At 46.6% G+C, this 7,500-nt stretch overlaps 3 non-coding genes across 3 annotated transcripts in view; all 3 read left to right on the top strand.

The window, feature by feature from the left end:
* Positions 1-3,148, top strand: part of SPRG_30248 — a 4,861-nt gene extending 1,713 nt beyond the window's left edge. The window contains exon 1 of the ribosomal RNA XR_001099858.1: positions 1-3,148. This exon is cut by the window's left edge and continues 1,713 nt beyond it. This is a non-coding gene — a ribosomal RNA (28S ribosomal RNA).
* Positions 3,149-4,671: 1,523 nt separating this feature from the next.
* On the top strand, positions 4,672-6,251 carry SPRG_30247. The gene has a single exon (XR_001099857.1). It is a non-coding gene; the product is annotated as an 18S ribosomal RNA (ribosomal RNA).
* A 387-nt stretch (positions 6,252-6,638) lies between these two features.
* The window catches only part of SPRG_30245, a 7,053-nt gene continuing 6,191 nt past the window's right edge, over positions 6,639-7,500 (top strand). The window contains exon 1 of the ribosomal RNA XR_001099856.1: positions 6,639-7,500. This exon is cut by the window's right edge and continues 6,191 nt beyond it. This is a non-coding gene — a ribosomal RNA (28S ribosomal RNA).

The following is a 7,500-nucleotide window of genomic DNA, read 5'->3' as shown; positions in this document are numbered from 1 at the left end:
GGTAGCCTAAGTCGTCATAGTACAAGCTCAAATCGGCCAAGTGTTCAATACTTGGCCAGGCGACTCTATACACGGACCAAGGAGCTTTCATCAGTGCTACTACTACTTGTTGTATTTCAACAAGTGTAGTCGTGCTGATGAAAGCATCAGGGTGGTACCAGGATTCTCTGCAAGTACTTAGCAGTAGGGTCTGCAGTAGGGCCAAAATTGGAGTAGAGCAATAATTTCAGGTTTTGGCTCTGCTGATGCCTGCAGGCATTCTAGTTGGTAGGTAGTAGTCCCTACTAGCGACTCCAAGTGTCGGGACATCTATCAGAGCTCTTGGTGAAATACAGGGCGAGTCCATGCCTGCAGTAGGGCCAAAATTGGAGTAGAGCAATAATTTCAGGTTTTGGCTCTGCTGATGCCTGCAGGCATTCTAGTTGGTAGGTAGTAGTCCCTACTAACGACTCCAAGTGCCCAGGCATTCATCAGAGATGCTGGTGAAATACACGGCGAGTCCATAGATCCTGCAGTGGGGCCAAAACTGGGGTAGAGCAATAATTTCAGGTTTTGGCTCTGCTGATGCCTGCAGGCATTCTAGTTGGTAGGTAGTAGTCCCTACTAACGACTCCAAGTGCCCAGGCATTCATCAGAGATGCTGGTGAAATACACGGCGAGTCCATGCCTGCAGTAGGGCCAAAACTGGGGTAGAGCAATAATTTCAGGTTTTGGCTCTGCTGATGCCTGCAGGCATTCTAGTTGGTAGCTAGTGGTCGCTACTAACGACTCCAAGTGCCGAAAAAACTATTGGCGTCATCGGCGAAATACGCCAGCAGTCGGAATTTGGGCCCACTACAGCCAGAACTTGTTTAGGGCCATAATTTCTGGTTTTGACTTTTATTTTTTGTCACTGGTCCTAGATGGTGCCTATAGGTGCCTAGTAACGACTCAAAGCGTCAAAAAACTTATTGGGTCAATCGGCGAATTGATAAGCGAAAACGCGGAATGAGCCCGTTTGCGTGCATCCTCTACTGGCTTGCTACTGGAAACGACGAGAATTGATTTTTTTTTTAAAGTTTAATGTTTGGCCTTGGATCGTGGCGCCGAATAAAACTTTTTGTTTTATTACGCTCCCGCCGGCCCAATTCCACTACTGCCTTGCTACTGGGCGCGGCTCGGTTTGGCAATATTTTTTTGGAAAAATCAATGTTTGGTGAAAATTTTGCCTACTGCCTTGCTACCGGGCGGCGACCGCGGGAATAAAACTTTTTGTTTTATTACGCTCCCGCCGGCCCATTTGCACTACTGCCTTGCTACTGGGCGCGGCTCGGTTTGGAATAATTTTTCTCCAAAAATCAATGTTTGGTGAAAATTTTGCCTACTGCCTTGCTACTTGGCGTCGAATTGGAATTGGTTTGGAATTCACCAAGATCGTATTACTGGCTTGTACCCGGACGTTAGCTATGAATTGGTTTGGAATTCACCAAGATCGTATTACTGGCTTGTACCCGGACGTTAGCTATGTACTGCCTTGCTACTGGGCGCGGCTCAGTTTGGGAATATTTTTTTGAAAAAATCAATGTTTGGTGAAAATTTTGCCTACTGCCTTGCTACTTGGCGTCGAATTGGAATTGATTTGGAATTCACCAAAATCGTATTACTGGCTTGTACCCGGACGTTAGCTATGAATTGGATTGGAATTCACCAAGATCGTACTACTGCCTTGCTACTAGGCGTCGAATTGGAATAGAGCCAAATTCACCAAATCGTACTACTGGCTTGTACTTGAACGTGAAAATGAAATCTCGTCTAAAATGTCACTACTGGCTTGTTACTGAAGCAGTAGCAATGCAGTAGTGGTCAAAATGACCGATTTGGCCAGTTTTGCTATCGTAAATGGATCTCGATAGCAGCGCGCACTTTGAAAAATGCATTCTTGTACCCAAATCTATGCACAGGGCTGCAATAGTGCCTGCTACGGCAGCTCAGTAGCAGTTTGGAGCCAAATTCGTCGATTCGTCGAGAATGGTTATAAAAGTGAGTTACATAGTCCATAGTGTCGGATTTAGTGAGAAAACAGCAAAACACGGATCGGGAATCAATCTATGCCCGGATCAAAGTGCTCGATATGGACTGCAGATAGCATGGCTAGTCGCCGCGGGATCGACGCATGCCAATATCTCCGCTTCTAGGCCTTCCCGCGCGACGCCACTTGGAGACAACACGTATAACATCAATACAAAACATATCCTAGCTTCATAGCGCGCGCGCCGACTCGGAATACCCGCAAATGTCGTACCAGCCTGTCTCAGGATGGCGGCACAGGCCTCGGCGAGCTCGACAAACCTCCATATCTTCACTACCAGGTCGTCCCACGTGACGCCACTTCGGAGCACCTGTTAACATCATTACAAGCATATCCTAGCTCGGCTGCATGGGCGCCGATTCGGAAGACTCACAGACCCGTTTCGTTGAGTCAATCCCGTATGCAGCTCAGCATGCTCGATTGGTTGAACTGCACTTGTAGAGATCGGATTGACGCCGGGTCGCGCTTGATTATCGCGTATGGCACTAGTACAAGCATGTGTGCGTCGTCACAATACGAAATTGCCGCCTACAGGCCAAATGCGACGCGATTTATCGGTCCCGGACATCAAAAAATCACTAATCGACGAATAAAAGCGTGTTCCGCCCCGAATCTTCGCAAGGTCGTTACATATATCGACGCAGCTCATTACCAGCAACATGAAGGTGGTCCCCGATGAAAAACGAGATATTGTATACCCCGGCTCTCGGCCCGCTCTGCATCCTAGAAAGTACTCTCTTTTTGGTCTCGACATCTTTTTGGTCTTCGGGCTACGGGCAATTTTGACGCTATTTTGACGTCATGTATTTACTGAAGTTTTTCAAGTCTTATGAAGTTAGGGTCGCTCTCGTGCAGGTCGTCTTGCTCTAGGAAGTACTTTCACGGCGCATCTTTTGGTCTTGACACCGATCGCTCAAATCGGACTCCTTCAGGCCAAATGACATATATAGGTTCTAAAGGTCCGAAACGGTATTTGAACTCCTCCAAAAGTTAATAATTTTTCCAACTTCTGATAGCATTTGGATTCCCCGTGAAATCTGAGACTGCTGCATGACGATCTCGCATCCACGAGCAACTTGGTTGCGAACTAGACATCGGCATCGGCCAACAAAGTGGCGACGTAACTAGTCGACCATCCAGAAGTGACTCCAGAAAGTGAGTCCGTGAAGGATGCGCCTTAAAGTTATGCAGCCTGTGCAGTCGTGCGCGCTCAAAGCTTTCTGGATACGAGCATTTCCGTTTTTGGGCCATTTTAGGGCCAACCGCTCGCAAACCTTCGATATCTGATGAACGATAAGGTTCAGACTCAGGAACTAGTCAGTTGACTTCCCCTGTCAATCGGAGTGAAAAAAAATCCTCGTCGAGGAGTATCGAATTTCACCAAGTGCCCCCATACTGAAGCCAAGTCTAATCTGCGGTCAGATTCTTGGTGAATTTCTGCCTGTAGCAGCGTGTTTTGTAGTGTTTCTACCATGGAACGTGTAGCTTTTGCCTTACCTTTATGGAGACCAAGTGAAGATTCAAGTAGTTGGTCAAACGATCTGAAAAGCGAGGCGTAAAAAAAAAAATTTTTGCGTCTATTTGTGTCTATAATTTCTTAGTTCTAGTAGGTGCTTGTGGCCGGCGCTGGCGCTGGACGGGTTTTTCGGTAATCCAGGTAGAAAAAAGGGACGATTGTGATGTACTTATCCAGGTAGAAAAGGGAGCGATTCATGATGATTCGTGCTGCTCTGGTGTTTCTGCGCGGTATCTATATTCATCAGCACAAGGAAGGTTGGCATTGAAGGTTGGGAGTTGCGCTTAGCTTGCTGGCGTAATTTCTCGGGTGAGTCATTGCTAGGGCAAAACAATTTTCAGTAAAACGATTTGTCAGTCTCGGTTAGGCTGCAGTTGAAGGCTGTAGCTCTCAGTCACCTCATTGGAAATAAATCAAAGCGGCGCGGCTCCTCGGCTGCGGCGTAAACTTTTCGTGAACTAGAAAACCTGAGACTGCCTTCCATTACCTCTTGGCTTGGGAATTCCTGCTGCGGAAGTTTGAATTGCTTGCGAAAATTTGGACGGAGGCTTGGATGAACCGAGTAAACTTGGAGTATAGTGACCCCGGGTTTAAAGAGTTTTGGGAGCTTGTGTGCTTGCATGCCTGTATTCCCTAGGACCTGAATCGCGTACCCGCGTTCGGAGCTACTACTTCAAGACGCTGTGGCAGTCTCAGTGCTCATAATGGATCTACGGCCGACGGAAGGTCATAGTTGGCTTGTTGCTGGTAGCTATCTTTTGTAGCCGGGAGGATTGAGTTACTCGAGGCTGAATCGCTCGGAATTCGCTCTAATTTCCGACGGAATGTCATCCGTACTGGGCCTCCAAGATGGCGCTCTGTTCGGTGGAAATTGTAGCCGGAGGATGCTTCGCGTGCGTTCTCGCTCGGAATTGGCTCGGAGTTACTCTAGGCTAGGCCCTAGATGACTACTGTTGGCTCTGTCGGTGGAATCTATTCGTGGGGTAAATACACAGCGCAGTTTGGGCCACGGCGCATGACGCTGGTATTAGTGGTGGTACTCTGAGAGTCTACTGCTATAGGAAGCATGAGGAATGAATTCGATATTAACCTGTTGATCCTGCCAGTAGTCATACGCTTGTCTCAAGATTAAGCCATGCATGTCTAAGTATAACAATTTGTACTGTGAACTGCGAATGCTCATTATATCAGTTATAGTCTACTTGGCAGTACCTTACTACTTGGATACCGTAGTAATTCTAGAGCTAATACATGCGTAAATCCCAATGCTTGTCGGACGGTAGCATTTATAGATTGAATCTCAGCTCGGTCGGTATTGTGTTGAATCATATAACTGTGCGGATCTCAGTCACCTCTAAGTCAATTGAGTTTCTGCCCTATCAGCTTGGATGGTAGGATATGGGCTGGTACGGTTAACGGTACGGGATAGGTTGATTCCGGAGAGGAGCCTTAGAAACCACATCCAAGGGAAGGCAGCAGCGCGTAAAATCTGAGACTGCCAAGGTAGTGACAACAAAATAAATAACAGTCTGGCAATTGGAATGAGAACAATTTAAGATCAATTGGAGGGGGAGGGCAAGTACTGGTGCCTGGTGCCAGCAGCCGCGGTCGTATATTAAAGTTGCAGTTAAAAAACGCTGGATTTCGTGGGTCGAGTTTATCTACTAGTGGATGTCGTTTGGGCCCAGTTTAGTGAGGGGCGGGGCGCTTCTGCCGGTGGTTGTGTCGACTTGAGGACTTTGCATCGTGTTTAAAGCAGAAAGCAGGCGTTTGCTCATTGAATACATTAGCATGTGGTCTATTTTGTTCCTTGGTGGTCTTAATGATTAATAGGGACAATAGGACAGTTGGGGTGTATTCATATTTAATTCTTGGATCGTTGATCGTTGAAGATGAGCTTAGGCTTAGGCGAAAGCATTTATGTTTCATTAATCAAGAACGAAGTTAGGGATCGAAGATGATTAGATACCATCGTAGTCTTAACCATAACTCGGGATTGGCAGTCGTTAGTCGTTATTTGAATGACCTTGTCAGCACGTATGAAAGTTCGTTTCGGGTCGGGGAGTATGGCTGAAACTTAAAGGAATTGACGGAAAGGGGGCACCACCAGGAGTGGAGCGGCTTAATTGACTCAACACTTACCAGGTCCAGACATAGTAAAGTAGGATTGACAGATTGAGAGCTTTTTTCTATGGGTGGCTTAGTTGGTGGAGTGATTTGTCTGGTTAATTCTGGTTAATCCGTTAACGACGAGTGCTAAATAGTTCTGCTTACTTACCAATTGGTAGGTATGGACTTCTTAGAGGGACTTCAGTGACTAACTGAAGGAAGTTGAGGCAATACAGGTCTGTGATGCCCTTAGATGTCTGGCCGCACGCGCGCTACACTGATACGCTCACGAGTATCTTGATCGATAGGTCTGGGTAATCCTTTTGAATACGTATAGGGATAGATTATTATTGCAATTATAATCTTGAGGGAAATTCCTAGTAAACGCAAGTCATCAGCTGCATTGATCGTCCCTTTGTACACCGCCCGTCGACACCTTGGGACTGTGTGAATGTGTGCTTTCATTGCATGCAAGTTTGTGGCATGCTCCTTCGCCATTTTAGTAACCTCGCCATTCGTAACAAGGTGCGGAAGGATGAAGGATCGATTCCACATTACCACACCCCACGTGTACTCTTATGAGGCTTTATGAGCATGTGCAGCTTGTCAAGACTACCAAGTGAATCCTTTTTTAATAAAAATACGACTGCATGCAATAATATCTGCATTTCAACTAGGCTCGCACACCGATGAAGAACGACGCTGCGAACACACCGATGAAGAATTGCAGAATTCAGTGATACTAAAATCATATTGCACTTTGTCACTTCCGGGTTAGTCCTGGGAGTATGTTTGTATCAGCACAACTTCACAGACTGTGAAGGTCGTGAAGGTCTTGTAATTAAAACGACGGTACCTATGCGCGTCCTAGTGAGTATTATTTAAAAGGTAGGTATGCCTGCGCTCCTTTCGAGTGTGCGGCACACAGCACTCAGCACTCAAGCAAATCGCGGTAGTTTTGCTTGTACTTCGGTACGACATATTGCTTTTTGTGCTGCGAGTCTGTGTCAAAGTACAAGGCACACAGGGAGTTGGTATGCTGTGCATTTCTTGGCGTATGAGGCAAATTGGAATTCAATCCAATTTGGACCTGATATCAACAAGACTACCCTGAGACTGCCATATCATTAAGCGGAGGAAAGAACTAACAAGGATTCCCCCAGTAACGGCGAGTGAAGCGGAAGAGCTCAAGCTTAAAATCTCCATACTGTATGGCGAATTGTAGTCTATTGAGGCTGTGCAGCATCGCGATGGGACAGCCTGAATGGAAAAGGGCAGCATGGAGCGTCTCTGCTCCATCTGCGGTGTGTACGATACGCTTCTTGAGTCGAGTTGTTTGGGAATACATCCCCTGTGGTGGTAAATTCCATCTAAAGCTAATATTAGACCGATAGCGAACAAGTACCGTGACGTGAGGGAAGATGAAAGAACTTTGAAAAGAGTACCTGAAAAAACTGTTGAAAAGGGAACCGTTCCAGTGTTGTATCCTATGCATATTTCATTCGTGGAGTAATTACGGGTGCCCTGTGCATGGGTGTGACGTCAGGGTCAGTTTGTATGCTGCGGAGATGGTCAGTGAGGAGGTGCGTCACTTCGGTGAAAGTTATATCTCGCTGTCTAGTAGCCGTGGTTGAGACTGAGGTGCCTACAACATGCCTTAAGGTCTATGTTGTCTCGTGTTGGTGACTGCTTTGATAGCTTGCTATGTCTGTGGTTTATTAATGCGATTGATGATGTGGATAACTTTTGCTGTTCGGGACTCTGGCGAAATGGAGCGATACGACCCGTCTTGAAACACGGACCAAGG

Source organism: Saprolegnia parasitica (assembly GCF_000151545.1).
Source record: "Saprolegnia parasitica CBS 223.65 unplaced genomic scaffold supercont2.132, whole genome shotgun sequence".
Lineage (NCBI taxonomy): Eukaryota > Oomycota > Saprolegniomycetes > Saprolegniales > Saprolegniaceae > Saprolegnia > Saprolegnia parasitica.
This window is presented reverse-complemented; position numbering and strand designations above follow the sequence as displayed.